Below are 21,986 nucleotides of genomic sequence, written 5' to 3' on the forward strand. Positions count from 1 at the left end.
GTATCTAAATAGATTTAAATGTGAAATCTCTCATGACATCATTCATGTAAGATAATAAGGTTGTCAGCGCACTTTTTCCAGTTGTTGTTCTGGAGGTGTTTTTTTGCAGACGGCGCCTCAATGCTGAAGGAGGGGAAGGGTGCGACCTGACAGCCCGCAGCAGTCGGCACGCGTCATTCTCCACACAGCGAAGGCCCTGCGGACGTCTCGCCCCTTTTTAATTATCACGCCGTCTTCAATTGGGCGCTGGGACCAGAATTTATGCTTCGAATTTAATTTCACCAAACCGTTCGAAGCTCGCCTCAATATTAATAAACGGTTCGTTCTGTTATCTCTGCGCAGCTCACTGAACAAACAAAATGGAGCATTTAGCGGAGGGAAAGTAATTAGACACAGAGCATACGCCGTGGAAAGGAATGATACAGTGACAGAGCTTTAATATTCCAGCTCAACCAGCAACATGTCCCCAAGGTCTAAGTCTGAAACAAGTGGGCATTGTCAGGTATTAACTATGTTCCTACTGATTCAGAATGATGCTGCACACGTTGCGTTTGAGCTGCCAAAGCATTTCCATGTGTCTCTCCTCCTCTTCTCTCTCCATACGCTTCCTGTGGCTGCTCATAGTAAGTTCAGCACTCCAATAGAAGTTCAGAAGATCTGCATGCTGACACCTGCAGAACGCGATCAGCTCCCTGCACTCCAACAAGAGCATTGTGCTGAATCGCTTTCAACATTCAAGAAGGGCCTCGGAATTCATCTCCCAACCCACTTCTCTCCTGATCATCAAACAGTTCCATGTATTTGCCTCACACCATCTGTCATGATCAAAGTTTTAATTTCCTATCAGACTTAATTCTATAGGCAGCTGCTCACGTAATGTGCATCGAAAGCTCATCAGCTTTGTTGATGCACTCTTGTTTACCCAGAGATGTACGTCATTTTGGAGAAAAGCGTCTGCTAAATGAATAAATATAAAAATACATTGACTTTTCTTATCATGTCTTTTGAACTCAGAATGATTATCAGCTTTCGATGTCCGCTCCCAAATGGCTTTTTACCTTTCAAGAGCAGCAAAGCTTTGGATGCAAATTGATTGCTTTGCACTGCCGTGCTTCATACAAGAAACTGCCTATTTTCACCATGCAACGAGAAGATCGGCAGATCGCGAAGGCTTCTGATTACTGGCCAAATCACTTTCAACTACAAGCCATTGAAATTTTATAGGAATCCAGTGGGGCACTACTAATCTATTATCCCCTCATCACATTGCAAGTTGTTTTATTAACGGGCTGGCAGACTAGGAGAAGATCATAATTGCCTTATTCATAAGGGCTGAGTGTCACATTTATTCTGCCAAGCTCAATACTATGGGCTTGGTCTCCAGTCAGCCTGTTGGGAAGATTTTCTAATGTGGTGTCGGGGGCTATGTAGACACGCTCTATTCTCCAATGTGTCTTTAAAGATAACAGCAGAAACGTTGAAGCACAATGTTGGGATGACAATGGAGGCTCATAGTACTCATAAGCAATATCCGGAGGCAGGATATTGTACTCGGGCTCCTTCCAGGGAGTGACGGACGTGATGGTGTCCTGGTTCATGTGTGTCATTGCTCTTGTTAAGAGATGAATATGATGATAGCATGAAACACTTTTGAAATTAAAACAAGACTGCTTCCCTGCTGCTTGTCAGCTCGCTCGTTACGGATTTTATTCACGCTCTTGTTTCAGGGATGTGTCACTTGGGCGTTAGTAGCAGGTGGCGTAATGGTTGCAGCTGCTGAAGCCAGGTTCGAATCCCACCTTCCGCCGCAGTGCCCTTGATCATTGTACGTACCCTAAACTGGAGAATTAAAAATTATCCAGGGCTATAAATGGGTAAATCATCGTTAACACTTTGGAGAAATGTGCCAGCTAAATCCCTACCACAATTTCAAGTTGAATTTTATAGCTGTTGAAAAACTAGCACCGCTTTTCAAGTTCAACTTCCAAGTTATTTTTTATTGTCATTCCTCTACATAGCTTGTATACAATGGAACGAAATGTCCTTTCTCTCAAGACCAAGGAAAACACAGAACAGGAGTACAGCACAATAACTACACGGGATGTTTGAGGACTCGAAGTGGCCGCTGCATGCTACCACGCCACCGTCTTGAGTAAGAACTTTTTTTTTCTGATCCAGGGAATCTCAATTCAGTCTTGGAGGCCAATGGGTTTTCTAGTTCTCTTCACACCACCAAGAGCTCAGGAAAGTAGTTAAACAGGTTGTCGAGACATCAGGATGAATGAGGTGCATCGCTGCCCAGGTGAACATGAAAGCCGAAGTCAGACTCTAGAACTATGATTTCAGTGGTCTTGTTCTGTACTTTAACACCTTCTAAAATTGGCTTTGTTTCATAGCAATTTAGGGAACGCTTTCCTGGGTGTGTCCCCTTCCCCCTCTGGCCTTACGCCCTCTGTTACCGGGTAGGCTCCGGTTCCCCCGTGACCCCGTATGGGATGAGCGGTTCTGAAAATGTGTGTGTGTGTGCTTTTAAGCAACCCATGTCAAAAATGTGTGACTGCTGCAGCCTTGGACAGAGCTTGCTTTTCTCCTGAGTTAGCCTGAGGCTTTAAACTATTATTCCTTTGCTCCGAAGTTCAGTTCTTTAACCACTACTCCTCTTACCTCGACGCAAGAATTACTATAGATGCTCGCATCTGTGCTGTCCAGCACTGGCTGTGGTATCTCAACATCTGTCATAACGCTGAAAAACAATGTGCGAGACTCATTTCTGACTTATAAAATGGCGTAAAAGTAAAAATCATATGTTTTAATTACTCTGTTATTTTTATTTATGCCGCAGCGAATATGGTGTCAGACAAACGCAAGGTACCATTTTTGTTAAAAGATACAGGAATGAATCACAGGTAGAGAAATATGACACCTAAAATAGACTTGTGCCTTAAGCATAATTATGCAGCGGTGTGTGAAAGCATATGAAAGTGTTCGCTACCTGTTTCTGTCCAATTACCTGAGATCTTCAGCTGGAAGTGAATCATCTGCTCTGTCTAAGCTGGCGTTTGAAGTCTAAAGTAATTAGTTTGTTGTCTTTGAGAGGGAAATGTTAACCGGGGCAAACATTCGGATTCAATTTTCATAGGTAATGATAGCAGATTTTCCTAGAAGTGATCTGCCAAATGAGCTTTCAGATACAGTATATTGTATAATGAGGTCTTTGCGGTGGGACAGCAGCACGGGGTAGAAGTTGCCAGGACAATTGTTTTCCATATAATAAGACTACTGACTTGTGATGGAACATTTTTTGCTTCACTGTGACCTGATTTCCCTTTTTAAATCCCAGGTTTGGAGTATTTAAACATAAGCATATGTTGTGCATGTGATTTAAAACACACACACACACATACACTGTAGATATATATTTTTAACTTCCACAGGGGTTGCACAAATGTAGTTCAGAGTTTCACTGGCTTGCAGAGGGTCAGCATAACCTGGAACTTGAACTTTTATTATAGTACTCATCCTATAGTATTCATCTTGATGTCTTTTTTTTTGTTTTACATCAGTATTTACATTTATTCATTTAGTAGATGCTTTTCTCCAAAGCGACTTCCAGTGAACTTTCTGTAGTGTTATCAGCCCACACACCTTATTCACCAAGGTGATTTACACTGCTAGATACACTGCTTACAATGGATCACTCATCCATACATCAGTGGAACACACACTCTCTCTCTCTGTCACTCACACACTATGGCTGAACCTGAACAGCATGTCTTTGGAGTGTGGGAGTAAACCCACGCAGACACAAGGAGGACATGCACACTCCACACAGACTGAGTGGGGATCGAACCCACATCCTCTCGCACCACCCAGGTGCTGTGAGACAGCAGCTACTCATTGTGCCACCCTTGCACAGCAGGCCATATCACAGGCATATATGTAGTACAAGTGGTACAAGTTTCTGGTAGAAAACACCTCTCTTACTGGTATATTCCACTTAACTGGGATTGGATAATGGAGACCTTGGATGGTCTTATTTTTTTGGTGCAAGTAGGTAAGCAAGTTTCGGGGAGTATTTAAAGACCGAAGGGATGCACAGCGGAATATACAACGACCTGGTTAGATTCTCGCAGAAATGTAATGAACCATTTTAAGTTTTATTGTGCCTCATCATTGAGACCCCTGTGAAGCTCCGATTAGTTGAAAATAGATCAGTTCCAATGTTTGTGAGCACGCAGTAGGAGGAGCAATTTGTCATATACATGTGTGTCTGTCCCCTCTGGTCAATAGTTGAACCCGTTGAATCAGTTTGCTTTCCAGTAGACTCGGGTGTACTTCTCATCACAATATGATGGACATATGGTTAACATCCCCCTCCCCACACAATATGGTTTGTGTGGGGAGGGGGGATGTTAAACTTTTTAAAAGCTCAGGGGAGATATCTGCCCCACCTCCCAGATGTTAAGTGCATGAATCAGCAGGACATTGCGGTTAAAAACATTTACATTCATTTGTTTTTCTGATCCTTTTCTCCAAAGTACTGTATAATGTTAAGCTGCTTAAACTGATTTAAGCACTTATACAGTTGGGTAGTTTTTACTTTTCAGTTCAGGGTATGTACCTTAATCGAAGGTACTGCAGCAGGCGATGGAATTCAATTCTGGTCCTTCAATTGCAAGGCTGCAACTCTAATCACTTCGCCACCAACTTCCAGTACAGACCATAGTAAATTTAGCAGTGAAAACTGGACATCAGCGTGGTTTACAGCCTTGTTACGGATTCTCGCTGACTTAATCCAGGTCATGGCCTTTAACAGCATGGCAACAAGCAGTGTGGCAGTGGGACAGTGGAGCCGTGCTTACAAAGCATCCTCCTGTTCAGGGGTCGTGCTCTGCTGTCACCAGTTAGATACCCACATTCTGACTGAAAATGCCTTTAGTGTCATAAGAGCAACAGTTGTGTTAGGTCACTGTACATGAGCTCATTCCACCCCTGAGACCATCTGCCTCACTGAGATTCCTGCCATTGTTTGCATAACGGTGACAAAGTGCAATGCGTCTCATTGGAAAGACGTCTTGATTGACTCAACGATGATTTAGATAGCCACATGTAGGGAAACCCTAAATGAACATTCTCAATAAGCCAGTGCTTCCGTTGTCTTTTATTTGCATTTCTTTATCTCACACTTTTCTCCAAAGTGACTCATGGTGTTAAGCTACTTTCGCTGAACTACCGATTTACACAGGTGGATAATTTATACTGTATTAGTTGAGTAAGTACTATGTTTCGGGGTACAGCAGCAGTAGATGGGATCTGACACTGGTTCTTCGAGTTATAAGGCTACAGCTGTAAAGATTATGCCCCCTGGTTGCCCAGAATAGACAGCAATATATGTTCGATTAAACCAAGCAATAGGAGTTGGGGGGGCAGCCACTTGAACCCTGCCACACAGCGTGTCACAAGGCTGAGAGGAGGTCGCTGAAGAAATCCACCACCAAATCCATGTCTCTCAAAGCCCTTGTCTCCCTCTGTGCCAGTGACATTTAATTAGGAGTATGAAAGGTGCGGTAACATTTGGCGAAAGATACTCAAAGGTTATGTGTGATGTCGGTAACAGGAACCTGCTGGTTGGCCAAGCAATTGATTTTTCTTTTTTTTATACCTTGAGGAGCATGGAAAGACCTCCAGATGTTGCCTGTTTACATCAGACGCACCAAAACAACGTATGCATAGTAATACAAGGAATTGTTTTCCAAAGGTCTAGATGATAATTGCTTAGAATCTTTATTATTAATATTTAATTTGCTATCAGATGCCGTTGTCCAGAGTAAATTAATCGGCCTGGGGATTTAAAATTTTCCCTTTCTTATTATTGTACAGGGGCAACGCCCCCTTTGCATCTTGCCCTGCAAGACTTTGGTTTACTCTTGATTGCTCTCCAGACTTGACCAAACGGAGTCAACATGGGAGATTTAATACTGGTGCAAAAAAACCTGAAACTCTGATGTTTTCAGACTGGATAAGACCACAGGTAAAATGTCCTTAACCATTTATTTGAAGTTCTCAGAGGCTGTAACTCTAAATTTCGAAGTTCCACTCGATGATTCCAATTATGCTTGCACATCTTCCGTTTTTGTTTATTCTCATACTGTTAGCAGGAAGTTTCAGTCAAAGGTGATGCTTTAAGATGTGAGGCTCCTTATCTCTCCCAGACAAATTTAAGTGTAAGAGATGTAGGGCACAGACAGACCAGAACTCTCCGGATCTTCATCCTTGCCTGAACTTGCATCACCGCCTCACATCTGCTGAGTTGTAGAAGACGCGACCCAAGATATTGAATTGACATCCCACACCTTTCGTTCTCTAACAAACAGCTTCCAAATGTGTAATCAAACAGCCCGTTCATGGCCCACGCTGCCTACCTGTTTGGGTTATTCTTCTGATTTCTTTTTGAAATGTACCAGGTTTTACTGCAATGTGTCACTCTGCACTTAATATAGTCTGAAAAGAAATGGCTTCTTTTTACAGACAATCTGAATATTCCGTATCTTACAACCCCAAAATGTGATTTTTTTTTTTCTTTTTTTTTTTTGGATTTCATTTGTAAGACAATAGAGAGCTCTTGTCATTTAGGATTTGAAGCCAGAACATCGTGTTTTAATGGAGCTCTGTCAATGAGGACGAATCCATTAGATAACCAAGCGCCAGCAGTACCCTTCTAAAAATCAATGGCACCAATTATGCTGGTAATTAGGGAGCTTTTCTTTGGGGAAGATGACATAGAGAAACCCACAATTCCTATAGTGCACACAGACAGCTGGTCCCAGAACTGGAACCAGAGGCACGGTAGGTCGTGATTGCTTCGATGCTTCCTTTGTGGCTTTCGACGGCATTCTCGACTGAATGATGAATCATTTTGGAGGGGATACAGGAAATGTAAGGCAGGCATCAAAGATCAGATGCTTTCTCCCTGTTTGCTCCCTCCACAACCTGACCCTGTGGGTTCTAGGCGAGTCTGCTAGGCTCGATGTTGGAGAACAGTCTGAGAAACACTTTCACAGACACACCTGAGACCTGCCTCGGAAGATGGTGATGCGCATGGTCTTCTAGCGTGCCTGTTCAATTTGTGTAACCTCCAGGCCAAGAGCATACAAATTATATACATTCAGACCCGGCTTGCATGCTGCTTCTTTTCCTGACATGGAACGTTTCAGTGTTTGCAGATGGCGTTTAATTCGCCTTGTCGTTCAGCAGCAATGTCAGGATTAGCGCCGACTTAGTCACACTCCGAGGGTACGCCCTGTATTTACAGATATACAAAATAAAGAACCGCCCCCCATTAACAAATTATTTTCAGGGGAGTCAATGAAGTTGTGTTCAAAGCGCTCCTGCTTGTACATTTACATTTATTCATTTAGCAGACGCTTTTGTCCAAAGCGATGTACATCTTGGCAAAAGTACGATTTATGCATTACATTAAGAGGAGGAGACATAGCTGCAGATATGATAGTCTCAAGCAAACTTAGTTCGTTACCTGCCACTTGCTGCACCGAGGTTCATTGATCAAGTATGTGAATTGTGAATTTCAGCAGCTAATACTCTGCTTGGGAACATGAGGTAGGGTCCTACAAAGCTGCAATATTACCCGCAACGTGACATGCTGCCCCTTGGTGTTCTTTTTACCATCGCTGTTGCTATTAACGTGTTATTAAGAACTGGAAGTACGTCTCTCCATCAGTCCAGTTTCAGCAACAGCTTGTCCAGTGCAGGGTCACCGTGATCCAGACCCTATCCCAGTAAGCACAGAGTGTGAGAAGCAGTACACTCTTGGGCAGGTGGATACATCACATACATTTATTCCTGCAGTTGAACACACACCTAGGGCAATGTAGAGTCTGCCGTTGACCTGAAACAAATGTCCTTAAACTGTTGGAGGAAACCAGAGCACCAAAAGGAAACCCACAGGTGAACTCCACCTAGTCTGAATGATATTTAAACATTCAGCCAAACCTATGGCACAGGAAGCTGTGAGGTTACCTGCTGTACCATCGAGTTGCTCCAGGTTTCCGAGCAGCTTTGAACGAAGGCATCTGCTAGAGAAATGCTTAACATATAAATGTAAATGTGATAATGCTCTACATCAGTCATCTCCTGTGCATTTTTGTGTGTTAATATTACATCTGAACAAAACAATGTAATCAGTTTTGACAGGTGGCCCACAAACAGTGTGATGTATTAAGCGCAATTGTGAAATTTCTCAGTTAATTGTTAAGAGTACAATAGACAGGAAACAGCAGGATTATTTATGTCCTCGTTGTTACGGCCATTCCAAGTGAGCATAGGACAACCCCCCCCGGACAAATAATTAACGAAATTTTTATTCTTCTGATTATTTGTATGAACACTTTTCTGAGTTGTAAAATGCGACATTTATTATATAATGAGACTGCAATAAGAAAGGCGTTATAAGTTTTATATTGGACCATACATTAATACTCGTATTATAAATTTACAGCTGGACCCTATTTCAAGTACTGTTAAGTATTCTGAACTGCTCAAAGCTTTGCTGACCAGTCACCATGTTTCTGTAAAAGCTTTACCCCACTTTAAACTGAACACAATACATTTTCTATATTCCTTTGTTTATCTGGCAGGCTTCTCCAAAGTGGCTTACATTGGGAAGCTACTTACTGTGCCTTACCTATTTATATATTTCGGTAATTTTTACTGGAGCAGTTTAAATGGGTTCTGCAAACACTACACCACCTTCAGCCCTCAGGTAGATTAAATAATAGCATAGTCATAAAATCATCTTAAATGAGATTGAGTGGGATCAGAGCAAATGAAATTAGATATTGAAAAGATACTGGTTACAAGGGATTCCTGCCTCCATAATGCTGATAGTTGGCTCACTAGAATAGCGTCTTATATTTTTTTGATTTTTGTATTATTATTATTATTATTGTCACTGTGAGAAACTGCCTACGTTGCTAAAAGATTAGTTTTTCTTTTTCTTAAATGTCTTAGTTGCAACAAAAACAGTGTTTCTCTTGTGTATGTCGGCTCTGCCAGTGTGTCAGCGCCAGAGTTGAGATCTTGGTTCCGCAGACAGCTGAAGCGTTAAAAAAAAAAAAAGAAAAAAAAAAAAGAGAGGTTCGAGTGAGTAGGGGAGACTTTGCCAGAGCCACTTAAAATGCTAATCACCCCACATTCCCTCACAACAGGAGCAGATCCTGTCAGAGTGGGTTTGATACAGGCCTGATGCTTCAGATGTTACTGTCCCGGTGAGCCCTTTCTCCTCTCTTCTCCAAGAGCTCCCAGAAAGCCAATTATAAGGGTCGTTATTTAAGCCCACGAACTCGGCCGGTTACAAGATGTAATTTGGCACATGCCCTTTCTTCAGAAGACCTTGATCCCAAAGTCATCCGGAGCTTCACCCACCCTTCGGTAATCGGGTGCAAATCAAGAGAAGCTCAGCAAAGTTCCAGGGCCGGAGACGTTACTGGTACTCTTCGAAATCAGTCCGCTAATTGCTGCATCTGTGGAAATCATTAGGAAAGTTTTCTACCGGTGCTGGTAAAGAAGTTTGATATATGGGCAACTCTGAAGTGTGCGATCACAGTTTTCCGGCTCATTATTCCTCCGCGGATCGCGCACTACTAAGAGGTGGTTTTTGCCTTTGTGAGCTACTCTGCACCCGCTTCATTATGGCGTCGGCGCTTCTGTGCAAATGGAGCCATGGTTTATGCATGGCGTCCTACACCCTTAAAACCACAGCCGGTGCTGGGAGAGGCAGAAAGAGGGGCTCGGTGCGAATGATGTTTTATTGAAACGCAGGTCGCCACCAGGCCACCTATTTGCATGCGGCCAGGTCCGTTTGTTTGCGCTCTAATGCCGTTGTCCACCTGCAATCTTATTTTTAATTACCAAATAGTGTTTAAAGTGATTTCTGCTAGGAAGGCTCACAAATAGCTCTGCTCATTTTGCAGGTATGAGCTTTATTTTTGCCTTTAATTTAAGAGGAAATGACAGCGTGTCCTGAGGCGTGTTACATGCTGTATAAAACAATTCTATGGTTAGATGTTTTCAGTAGTCACACATTTGTGGGTGCTTGAAACTATAGGATAGCACCCCCATGATAAAATTATTGAGAAATATTGTGCATTTGCACGCGTGCAGTAAATAAGATGTATTATTATCACTGCTCTCAGGGAAACATAGGCCCTATTCACTGTGCCATTACGGAGGGGTTCTGGTTTTTAAAGAACCACAGGAGCTACTCAAACTCTCTTTCTTAGGACCTTAATAAAGACCCAACAGAGCACAGGCAGAGAAAATAATGATAAAAGCAGGGCATATCAGTGTGCAATCATGACAGCACGTGAGAAGGCACAGGCTTGGAAAAGGGTGCAAATTGGCCTCCCTCATTCGGGAATGGAAGTCTGCAAAGCGTGCAGCAGCGTTCAGGATGAGCAGTGTGTCTCTTCTAAGGGGGCTTCAGCAGGAAGGATCCATCTGCCCACTTCAAAACTGTGATTTTGCCAGTGTCTACAAATGGATGGGGGTTGGGCGGTGGGGAGCAGTAGCAGCTGATGTGCTGTAGATTGAAAAGGGGCAAGCGCAAGTGACACCAATAAGCAGGAGAGACAAGCTTTCCCTGCCTTGTCCCCCTGGAGTCCAGCCTGCCCGCCTCTGGCAAATGGCTAAGACCAACAGATTTACATATATTTACATTTATGTACACTTTGTCCATTGGCTGACCCTCATCAGAAAATATGTTTACCATAATTATTGTTGTTGTTATTAGATAAAGCCATTGCTCAAGACGATTTTTGCAGATATATATACAGTTGCTACTTTTTGAAGATGCATTTTTCTGTAGATTTTTTTGTGTTTTGAAAAATTTGTTTGCATTTACGGTTATTCATTTAGCAGACGCTTTTGTCCAAAGCGACATACATCTCAGCAAAAGTACAATTTATGCATTACATTAAGAGAAAGAGACACAGCTGTAGACATGTGACTCAAGTAAACCTAGTTCGTTACCTACCACTTGCTGCACCAAGGTTCATCGTTCAAGTAGGTGCATAAAACACAGGATAGACAAATCCTGATACCCTCCTACCAATTTTTTTTTCATAATATTATAAGATACACAAGCAAACAAAAACAATGCCAGAGTAGTGGCTGATAAAAGGCTTTATCTGGTGATGCTCATTAAGTTACGGTGCATGAACATTTACACCGTACATGAGCCGAAGAGATCTTGGGCGAAATGGGTCCGGAAAAGGTGAGTTTTCAGACCCTTCTTGAATGTAGACACAGTTTCCACAGTTTTGAGTGAGAGGGAAAGGTCATTCCACCACAACGGAGCCAGAACCGAGAACCTCCGTGTTCTACCTTTTGTGCGCGGGACCACCAAGCAAGCAGATGTAGACGAGCAAAGGGGTCTGGCTGGGGTGTAGCAGTTGATCATGTCCTGTAAATAGCTGGGAGCAGTTCTATTGATGCATTTGTAGGCAATAACCAGGGTCTTGAATTTGATTCGAGTAGCTACAGGAAGCCAGTACAGAGAAATGAGTAGAGGAGATACATGGGAACGCTTTGGCAAATTAAAACTCGTGCAGTAGCATTCTGTATCAGCTTTCCATTCTCTATCAGGTTTGATGGCAGTAGCAGGAAGACCACACAGGAGAGAGTTGCAGTGGTCCAGGCAGGAAGTCACCATGGCCTGGACAAGTAGTTGGGCAGAGTCAATTGTGAGGTAGGGACGGATCCTATGAATATTACGCAGGATGTATCTGCAGGACCGGGTTGTGGCTTCAATGTGCTGAGAGAAAGACAGACTTGGGAGGGGACACATCCAGGATGGGATGCCAGTCCATCACAGGGCACCCCAAGCAGGACTCGAACCTCAGATCCACTGGAGAGCGGGACCCAGCCAAATGCGTTGCACCGCAGCACCCCCACTTAATTAAAATAATGAGTAGTAATTCTCCAAACTACATACATTAATACAAATGTGTTCCTGCACATTTTTATAATGCAAATAATGCATTCTAGAATTTAATGTTCATGTTTCCTGCCTGTCAATATCCTTGTGTGTCCATATTTAGTAATAATATTAATAACTATAAATTCAGCATGTATGTCTACATGAAACCTCAGCAAATCCTTTTGGTAGTATTTAAGAGGATTATCAGAGGAGTACAGCACTGCTGCCAGATGACTTGTCACTTGCTTAAAATGCCAGTACTTTTTAAGTCATTAACCTAACTTTATCTTTGCCTGGTGATTTGCACCGACAAATTACAAGCATTTGAAAGGTCTTGATAGCACTTCCTGGCATTTTCACAGGGCTTGAATCACCTTCATCCTACTTTTACTGTGTCAGTAGAAGGTCACCCTCAAAACTCCACCGAGTTGTTAGGTCCAGCTGAGTAGAAAAGCTAAGTCACCTTCGTTTGACTGCTTCATGGCCTCAGTGCAGTTTCCTACAGTCTCTCAGTGCTTTGCTGAACTCTAATGGTATTAAAACAAGCGATGATGTAAAACATGTGTAACATCACAATCCTTCCAGCTCCAGCGAGCGCTCAGGACACAAACGCAACGTTCGTACGGACTGCGAAACGGCGCGCCGGCCAAGAATGATGAACGCGCCTTGTGCATAATTTACAGTGGACAGAGAAAGACAGACAGACAGAGAGACAAAAGCTATTATTATTGTTGTTATTTTTATTATAATTTAAAAACATTATACCATTGTTGAAACAGGGCTTTGGCAAGAAAGGCCCATCAAAAATTGTCATGCCAATAAAGCACGCTAAATTGGAACTGAAATTGACAGAGAGACAGATGAGATAAAGAGAGAGTGACAGGCGAGGACAAAGACAGAGAGACAAAGAGGCAGGGAGAGAGGGACAGAGAGACAGGCAGGCTGATCGACAGAGTGAGACAGGGGGACAAGGACTGAGAGACAGACAGGGACGGAGGAGAGACCGAGGGGTGTGTGTTGAGAGGTGGAGAGAGAGAGAGAGAGAGAGAGAGAGAGAGAGAGAGAGAGAGAGAGAGAGAGATGTGCTCTTTGACAGGGTTCGCTGTGTCCAGGGTGTGTCCAGAGTGTGTCCCGCTCTCTGCTCGCTGTGCGTCAGACCGGGCCGCTGACAGTCTGACAGCAGTAAACACATTCGGTGCTGCGGGACAAGTGAATATTTATACCATACTAGTCCGTACAGCCTTGCTCACATAATATTGTACACATAAACGTGTACTGCGGCACATATTATCCCAATAAACAACCAAATGGGTGTTGTTTGCGTTGTCCCACATAAAAAACCCCCCATAAATTCGATTATTTTGTACGTAATCCATCATCCTGGCTTCTTCTTTCTTACACCCAAATGTGATAACACAAATTGCTGATGCCAGTAATGTTATCTCTGTTATAGTTTGTTTTTTTTTTGTTTTTACTTCCTTTGTTTTATCACCTATAATACTGTACAGGCGTAAATTACTGTGTGCAACTTTCGTGCCGGTTTCGTGTGCGGTATTTTACATTCGCGTCGAGCGAGTGCGGAGCTCCAGCTCCAGCCCCGTCGTGCCCGTCGTACCCGCCGTCCCCGCCCTGCGCGCGCTCCCACATGGGAGGGTCGCGAGAGAGTGGCGCGCGCACACGCGCTGTCTGCACCGCTCGTGCTGCGACGCCGGGTGAGTCTACGACGCGAGTTGATTTCCGGGCGGTTAAAATGTGTTTTCAGTCCCCTTTTGCGACTCGAGTTTGGTTTTTGGTGCGAGTTTGCGCTTCAAAAGCGGTAACATATATTTGTGTTAATTTGTTCAGTCGATATTATTTATTATAAATCTGCAGGTGAAAGACTTGGACATCTTATGGAATCCCGTCATAAATATAAAAAGTGGAGTAGTAGTACTAGTACTAGTAGTACTCCTCGATACCGTGGGATATATCACGTATTTTCGAAATAAATGTAGGTGAAGTGTGGCGATGAGTGAAGGTTTTTGAGGAATTTGTAGAGAGAAATTTCCGGAGGAAAGTTAGTAACCGAATCCGTTCGCTTGTGTGAGCGCAGCTTTGTGTGTGTGTCGTGTCGAGTGTGTGTGACGCCACTGACGGACAGCTCCGAAGTCGTGTAAGGACTCAGTAAATAAAATAATATTTAATTGTCAGATGGACAAGCGCGCAGACTTCACGAGTCAGTAATTTCAAAAATGAATAAGTTTTGGGGAAAACATTTGCTCGCACGCAGAGAAGAAAACTGGGTTCAGCTGAAATGGATAGTAGTTACAGTACAGAATCATGGACGGAGTCCTCTTCATATCATATTTATATATAACGATGTGTCGACTATAGTGATGGTATATTTTAGGCTTCTTCAGTATGTTATGTAATCAACTTCACAGTAAGAGTCATATTCTTTTACACAGCAGGGTATCAAGGCAGAACCCAGACCTGTAACTTACTTAGGTTGCATAGTTAGGTACTGTAGCCCTGGCTGCTCGTCTCCCTACAAATTATATAATTTAAACTTTTTATCACACAGTTATACATTTTACAGATGTGAAACAATATATAAAACATAATTGTAATCATCCAAGTCAGCCACTATTAAATCTGTTTTCTAGTGACCAGATGCATTTTCCTTTTTCTTTCCTGCTTAGCGTGGTCTTGCATGTCCTGTAATTTGAAAAATATATATATATTTAGTGCAGTTTTAATTAATGAAAAATAATAGTGGTGCGCTTTACAACATGCCCACAGGCCAGTTGGTAGTTGTAATTCAAAACATTGTTAATTGAGTGCTCAGATTAGGCCAGTGTTTTCTTATTCAACAGGGAATCACTGGGCAAGTGTTAAACCTAAATAACTGTAAGTAGCTAAGTGTACAAGGCTCATATTGCATTAGCTTTGGAGAAATGCGTCATCTAAATTAATAATAGTAATTGTTATATTTCCGTGAATATTGGAATTTTTTTTTTAGGTCTCCGCATTGCTTGAAACATTTAGACGCGTAGAAGCAGTTAAATACACAGTGTAAGTGTATATATGCCTTGGAGAAGACCAGCTTGAGTGAGACATATGGGCCATTTAAGGTTTTCGTGTCAAGGTTTTTATATGCGTCTTTGGACAACTTGGATCCAGCCGCCCGTGAAATGGAGTATTACTCTTCCTTATATGCATTTCCTGCACTTCCTGTGTCTCTCAGCAGATGGGTGCTCTCTAGAGGTCCTCCTCAGACAATGGCACTTGCCTTTTACAGACCGTTTCCTTTTATCCAAGATGCAATTACATTAACCTTAAAGTTTTCACCATATGTCCCCCTACATGAGCCACATCTCTCCTCTGCAATGACTCACGTGTTACTCTTTCTTTTTTTCTTTTCAGTGGACAAACTGAAGAAAGATCTGAACATTTGGACAGGAGAATTTAAAGACATTGTAAGTGTTGCTTTCTAGTGATGCAATCATTGACACTGTCTGGAGTCCAGTAACACATTAGATTACACCGAGTCCTCAGGTTACAAGCACCAGTGGGACCCAAAATCTCAATTTATTCATAAATCCAGTGTCACTTTAGCAGTATAACACAATAGATAAAAACTTAATACAAATGTCCTTCAGTTTATTCGCAGGGTACGTTTAATAAAAACCTTAGAGAAAGCTATAATGAATTAAGAATTTGTAATTCGAATTTTTATTACATTTTTGTAATATCATGGACATGAGGCACAAAATGCTTTAAACAGGGCAGCAGTCTTTTTCAGGATTTTTGTCTTTTGTTAATTTGGATCATGTAACATTTTTCAGCATCTTTATTCATGCGTTGTTAAATGTTCAATAGAAACCTGTCTTGATCTGTTCATTGCACAAGTTCTTTTAAAAATTTTGGACATTGTGTATTTTTCTTTTATTGTCACTAGGACTTTATTTTTAAAAAGGTATAAACCATTTCCGGTTTAATGCGCATTGTTTACCAATTTGTCGCATAAACTTATGAAACATTCATCATCTAATTGAACACTGTTCCACAAGAGACATGAGCTGTAAACACTGTGGAAATGAGTTGAAATAAGCCGACATCCCTACTTTGTTGGGTGTTCTGCACTGCCAGCTGAAAGCTGGACATTGAAACACAGGTGACACGCTTTTGCATAATAGATAAATGAAGAAAATGCAATTAATTGAATTAAAAAAAAAAAAAATATTGATGTCTTTGAAAATTTGTTGCTCAGATGTTCGTAACATGAGGACCCAGTGTAAATTTTTACACAAGTATTCTGCCTTGTCGTTGGGACAGTAGTGCAGGACTGAGGGGAAACAAAGTCTTGTGGGAAGTCGTATAGTTTCCTTAGCCTTACAATTATGGAATCACTAGATGTGCTCATTCATCACAGCATGGCTGTTAAAATGGAATTCCAAATATAGCTGGACACCTGACAGCTTACGGCTTCTCGTTTAACCCGGACACTTTCCTTTTTCCTGGATGCTAATGAGGGCTGGAGGCTGCGGAGCAAATCTCATATCTCCGCCACTAAAATGGCTCCCAAGGCAATGCTGCCTGTCCCTTTCTGTCGTAATCCCATGGAATCCTTTGTGTGATAATCCCCAGAAGGAGAGGCCCTCATCAGAATGAGTGGAAGCCTTCTGCTTCATGGCATCAGGGGAAGGGCTGGCAGGTGTATGCAGTATATTTATGTTTATGCATTTAGACTTATTCATTCAGGCGGCATATTTCTCCGAAGAGGTCTGGATATACCGTAAATGCAGTAGATTATAATAAGGTCATAAACACGTAAAAAGATATTGCCAGTGCAGTCAGTTAAGTGCCTCTTTCCTCCCAGTAGAGCATCAGAAGGTTTAATCTAAACAATGGGATTGCGAGCAGGAAGCTCATTCTGTGATCCGTATTCCAGGCTTACGTCTTAAATTAATTCTGCGATGCTAATGACATAGTTGTTTTGGGGTGAGATCAATCTTACGATTGAAAAAAGGCATGGCATTTTTGCCCCTCAAATATGAGAGAGGTTCCACAAAATAAAACTTTCAGAACCTGATGGGGTGTGTTTGAGGGTTGGTAGGTAGGCTGGAGCTGTTTCCCTGAAGCAGGGGTCTCATTTGTGGGCTGTTATACTGCCTCTTTTGGGATGGCTATGCCAGGTCCTCATGTTATGAACACTCGTTATGAATTTTCAGACATCAAATTTAAAATTTTTTTCACTTGTCAGTTTCCAAAAAATTGTTTGCTGCAGAACGAGTGTTAGCTGCGGTTGCATTTCCAGATGTTCGTTGGCAGTAAGAGCAAGTAGGTGTGCGAGAGCAGATTAATTCATCTTCCACAATATTTAAAGCTTCTCATGCTGTGCCTTCCCTCCCACTTTGTGCAACATGATACTGCAGATGACATTTTATTGTGATTTTGTAGCTTAGCCAACACTTGTCCAAAGTGGCTTGCAATTTTAAACAGCTGGGGGTGTTATGTCAACCATTCAGGTTCAGTATCTCACTCAGCAGTGCAATATCAAGGCCCAATGTGGCACTTGATCTGACAACCTATATATTCCCATGTCTAGGATGACTAACAGTGTTAGCGATGGTTGTGAATGTTAAAACCAGTTCGCTGGTTATTGGAGGTTGTTTTTGATTCCTGCTGTTCTCTGCCAAATCTAAAATGCTTCCCTTTGTTTTCACATGCATTTTTGTCATTCATAGATGGTGCCTTATCTTTACTTTTTAACAATCTTTTTTTTTAATTTTTGCTTTTTTTTCCCCCATTTTCAGAGTTGCGAGAGTAAATATTTAGTGATCTTTGAGGATGGTTATGGTTTAGGTTTAAGTTACTTTTTCTCTTGTAATGGTTGGTTTGATCAGAGGTTTCAGTGAATGAATGAATGATTTAATGGAGAACTTGAGCGATCCCAAAGGAAACTGCACAAGGCTTCATCAGTATACATATGACAACATAGTGAGATAAAAACCGGTCAGACTAGAATCAGGTTAGAAGTAAATAAGCACATTTAGAAAATTTATACAGGTAATGGGGGGGCATACTGTATGTCTATATTATGTTGATCCCCTTTTGAAGCTGTGAGATGGATTCCATGTGGTAAAATGTGTTCAAAGCAGGTCACAATCCCATCAGACTGTCCTGCTATGATTTTTGCTGAAATTGTGAGAGACACTGGACACAATGTACTCAGCATTCCTATTTTAGACCTGACTTTACTGAAAAATTCTCATTTTGGAGTATGATTCCTTTAATCTGCTCACCTGTCAATTTTCATGACTTAAGTTGCATAAAAGGCACTTTTGTATCTGGAATGTACTCAGTTTCCACCGTACCTGGTTACTTTTTGCTTTAACTCAGTAACAACGTCAAAACACGTGGCCTGTGTACACAAATAAAACCAGCTGCTAACTGAAGAAAAATGTGGTGTTAGTGACTTGATGCATAGTGCCAGTGGGTGTTATCAGACTTGAGTCGCATAGCAAGATCTATTTGGATTAAGATCCCTGAACCCACTCGTGTGGTTGTAGCTTGTGTTCAACTATACTGTCTGCAGCTTTGGAATCTGCAGAGACCATCAAGAGGACCGGTTCTTTCTCCATTTGATGGCTCACATGTTTTTATGCCAGCATTGTTACAGTTACGCTTTTGATTTAGCACATTTTTCTCCATAGCGACATGCAACTGAGTACACAAGTATGTTTTACAGCTGATGAAGAGCATTAGGTGCAGACGCGTGACTGTTGAAACACTTTGATACTCATACAGTTTGCTTCAGCAAAAATCGTGGTAACTCCCCATTATCAATAGGACATATGAAGGTGATTGATACAGGTGGAGCAAAGCAAATTTGTGGAGCTGTAAGATAAGAGAGAATTATGTCCAAAAGAGATGCTTTTTGAGACCCTTCTTGAGTATTAAAAAGGATTTAGCAGCTCTGAGGGAAAGAGGGAGTTAATTCCAACACACAAGGGTCAACATTGGGTGTCACAGTGACACAATGTAAGTAGCATTGCTGTCTCACAGCGCCTGGGTGGTTCGAGAGAATGTGGGTGTGATCCCCGCTCAGTCTTTATGGAGTTTGCATGTTCTCCCCGTGCCTGCCTGGGATTCCTCCGGGTGCTCAGGTTTTCTCCCACAGTCCGAAGACATGCTGTTCAGGTTCCCCCCTAGTGTTTGAGTGACACAGAGAGAGTGTGTTTCACTGATCTATGGATGAGTGACCCATTGTAAGTAGTGTATCTAGCAGTGTAAGTCACCTTGGTGAATAAGGTGTGTGGGCTGATAACACTACATAACATCCATTGTAAGTTGCTTTGGAGAAGAGCATCTCTTAAGTGAATAAATATAAATGTAAACACTGAGAACCTACAGACTTTAGATTTTAGGCCTCATGTGAGTGGGGCTGTGGAGGGGCCAGAGGTGAAGGTGTTAATGGTCTTGATGGGATGTAGTGAGTGATCCGGTTTTATGGATTTTGCCATACAGATTCTTTGATCATCATGTAGGTCGTGATGAGAGTCTTGAACTTAATGCAGGCAACTACAGGAAGCCAAAGGAGAGAGATGAGGAGGCAAGACATGTGGGAGTATTGTATTCAGTCTACATTTGCAAATCTCTTCCCTTAGACTGTGACGGGCTGTGTTAAAAAAAGGAATAGAAGGCCTCCTTTTTGAAATGCGTGAATCTTTGAACATATTGCCCAGAACTCCTGTAGATCCCTGGCTGGCCTGAGTTGACCTTGAGGCCTCTAACTGCAGAAAGGGATGCTCATTCAGCCCTCTGGGTGCTGAACTGTTGCCAGATGCTGCAGGTTCATCTGACTTCCCAGCTGTTTCTTCAGCGTCATCTGTTTGCGCTTGGACCAAGATTCAGCACCGTGTCCTGCTATGGCCTTGACACCACTGGGAGTCACTTGTTGGAATGCAGACTACATCAATTGGAGCGCATCTTCACTCAAGGATTTTCACCTCCCATCTCTGCAGTGAGTCAGTGTGATGCAGATGTAACTCGCCCTCTGTGTGGGAGCCTGAATTATGTGTATGTTGCGTAACAAGACGTTCTGCGTTTATTCGCAAAGGAATGAACTTTCTGTGGGAGCTGGCATGGGGGACTCTGTGATACAGGGAGCCCACCACATCATTTTAGCTCATGGACAAAGTGTGCTGACCTGCAGAGAGAAGGTCAGGTTGCTGTTTAGTAAAAGTTAAGGTTCCCACTGGTCTGCAGTTCCATGTTCTTGTTGATGGTGGTAGGCCTAGTCTTTCTGTTGGTGTGGTAAGCACCTTTTCTCAACTCTGAATGAATCATCACCCTGAGTGAACTCAACCAGAAAGTACAGCCGAGTCGGATGTGTAAGAGTGGACGAAGATCAGGCAGGCCTTGTTTCCCTGCAAGTTGATTTATGTTCTAGGATTGTTTTTGTGTGAGAATGCTACATAATTATCTGATGATTTTTTCTGTAACATCACTTTGTACTGATCTCAGCATGCTACCTTTCTGATGAATTTTCTGACAGTACACTGGGTGCTCATGCTACAAATATTTCAGCTACAAGGGTTTACATACTTTTTTGTTCATTTAATTATTTAAATGAATGAAAAAAGGCCTAAATTGAATTACAAACTCTTTAGAATGAAACTCAAAGTTAATAAAAATGTTAGGTCTAACAGCTTATGTTTCATTTATAAAATTACAGTATATCTGACGCTTTTACAGAACCTATCCAGTGAATAAATGAAAGTATGTCTCTCTTATATGCTTTTTATTAATTGTGTGGATATTAAAATGAAGGTGTTTAGATGCTGCTGAATATTGTACATGTTATTTTAAGCTTATTAAACAAAATAAAATGAGAAGCCTGTGATATTCGTGTTGCATCGACAGTCTGCCCTTCCTCATGCCCTGTATTTCCATTATCGACTCTAAACCACAGACCCTGCACAGGATGAGCGGTTGACGAAAATGGAACAAAGTCTGACAGCAAGTTATTTCATTTTTGCTGCATCTGAGGTTTTTACAGAAACTAACCCATGACTAAATCAAAGAACGTCGATAAGCATTTTCTGACAAACAAATTGTTCCGAATAAACCTGTGGTCCCAACTGTGTTTAAGTTTAAGATCTAGTATAGATTTTTTAAAAATTTAACACTTTTTTCCTCTGACTTCTCTTTGCTGCTCTGTATTGGGTCAGCATGTTTTCACTTGCATATTTCCAATAGGGAGTCGTTGCTTACAATAAGTAATTAACTCTTTCAGAAGTGTGGGCTGTAGGGAATGCACTGGCCATTATTCACAGCTGAAGCAGTTTGAAGTGCTGGCCTCATTTTGCTTGAGATGCTCCCCATGACAGTGCTGAAGAAACCATCGTTACCAGAGCCAGGGAGGATAATTAAGCAATAGTGCCTGCTTCTTCCATCAGAATGGAAGTAAACCAGTTGTCAGCATGAAGGTATTGCATGACTGTATGTGAGACAGTATGAGCAACTGAGTTTGTACGCATGTGTACAACATCATACATATTGGTAGGTAATCCCTACTGGGGCTGAGCAGAGTCTCCATGACAACGGGAGGAAGGGCCATCGGCACCTGCTCATGTCCCACCCACTCTGTGATGGAAGAAGAGGAAGGGCTTCCACTAAATGGGACAAGCAGATTTGAGCATAGATTTTTTTTTTTGTTTGTTTGTTTGTTTTTTTGGAATGCATAAAGGTTCCATCTGTAGAAATGGGGCCAGGCTTTAGACACATACTGTAGATTCTCCACCCATCTGGGAGTGGTTTAGTCCTCACGTGTTTCTTACACTTATTGTAATTAACACAATGAGCATGAACAGCCACTAAGCTCTTCCAAGAGCCCCTTGCAACTGTGGATGGACAGGAGCTGTTGAGAGACATTAGGTAGGCATTGGGAAAGCATCTCATCAAAAAGAAGAGCAGGTGATGTGTTTCAGTAGCAGCATTTTGC

General features: G+C 42.1%; 1 protein-coding gene across 2 annotated transcripts in view; it reads left to right on the forward strand.

Annotated features, from left to right (window-relative positions):
• The window catches only part of syt1a (synaptotagmin Ia), a 173,485-nt gene that overhangs the window by 35,609 nt on the left and 115,890 nt on the right, over positions 1 to 21,986 (forward strand). Inside the window, exons 1-2 of one of the 2 annotated variants that reach the window (XM_029248643.1) lie at positions 13,692 to 13,707; positions 15,401 to 15,453. The gene's annotated coding sequence lies outside the window, so the exon portion shown is untranslated. Of the gene's footprint in view, positions 1 to 13,691; positions 13,708 to 15,400; positions 15,454 to 21,986 lie in introns of those variants that run through there. The other variant, XM_018755923.2, reaches the window with a different exon arrangement.

Source organism: Scleropages formosus, chromosome 24, assembly GCF_900964775.1.
Source record: "Scleropages formosus chromosome 24, fSclFor1.1, whole genome shotgun sequence".
NCBI classification, from domain to species: domain Eukaryota; kingdom Metazoa; phylum Chordata; class Actinopteri; order Osteoglossiformes; family Osteoglossidae; genus Scleropages; species Scleropages formosus.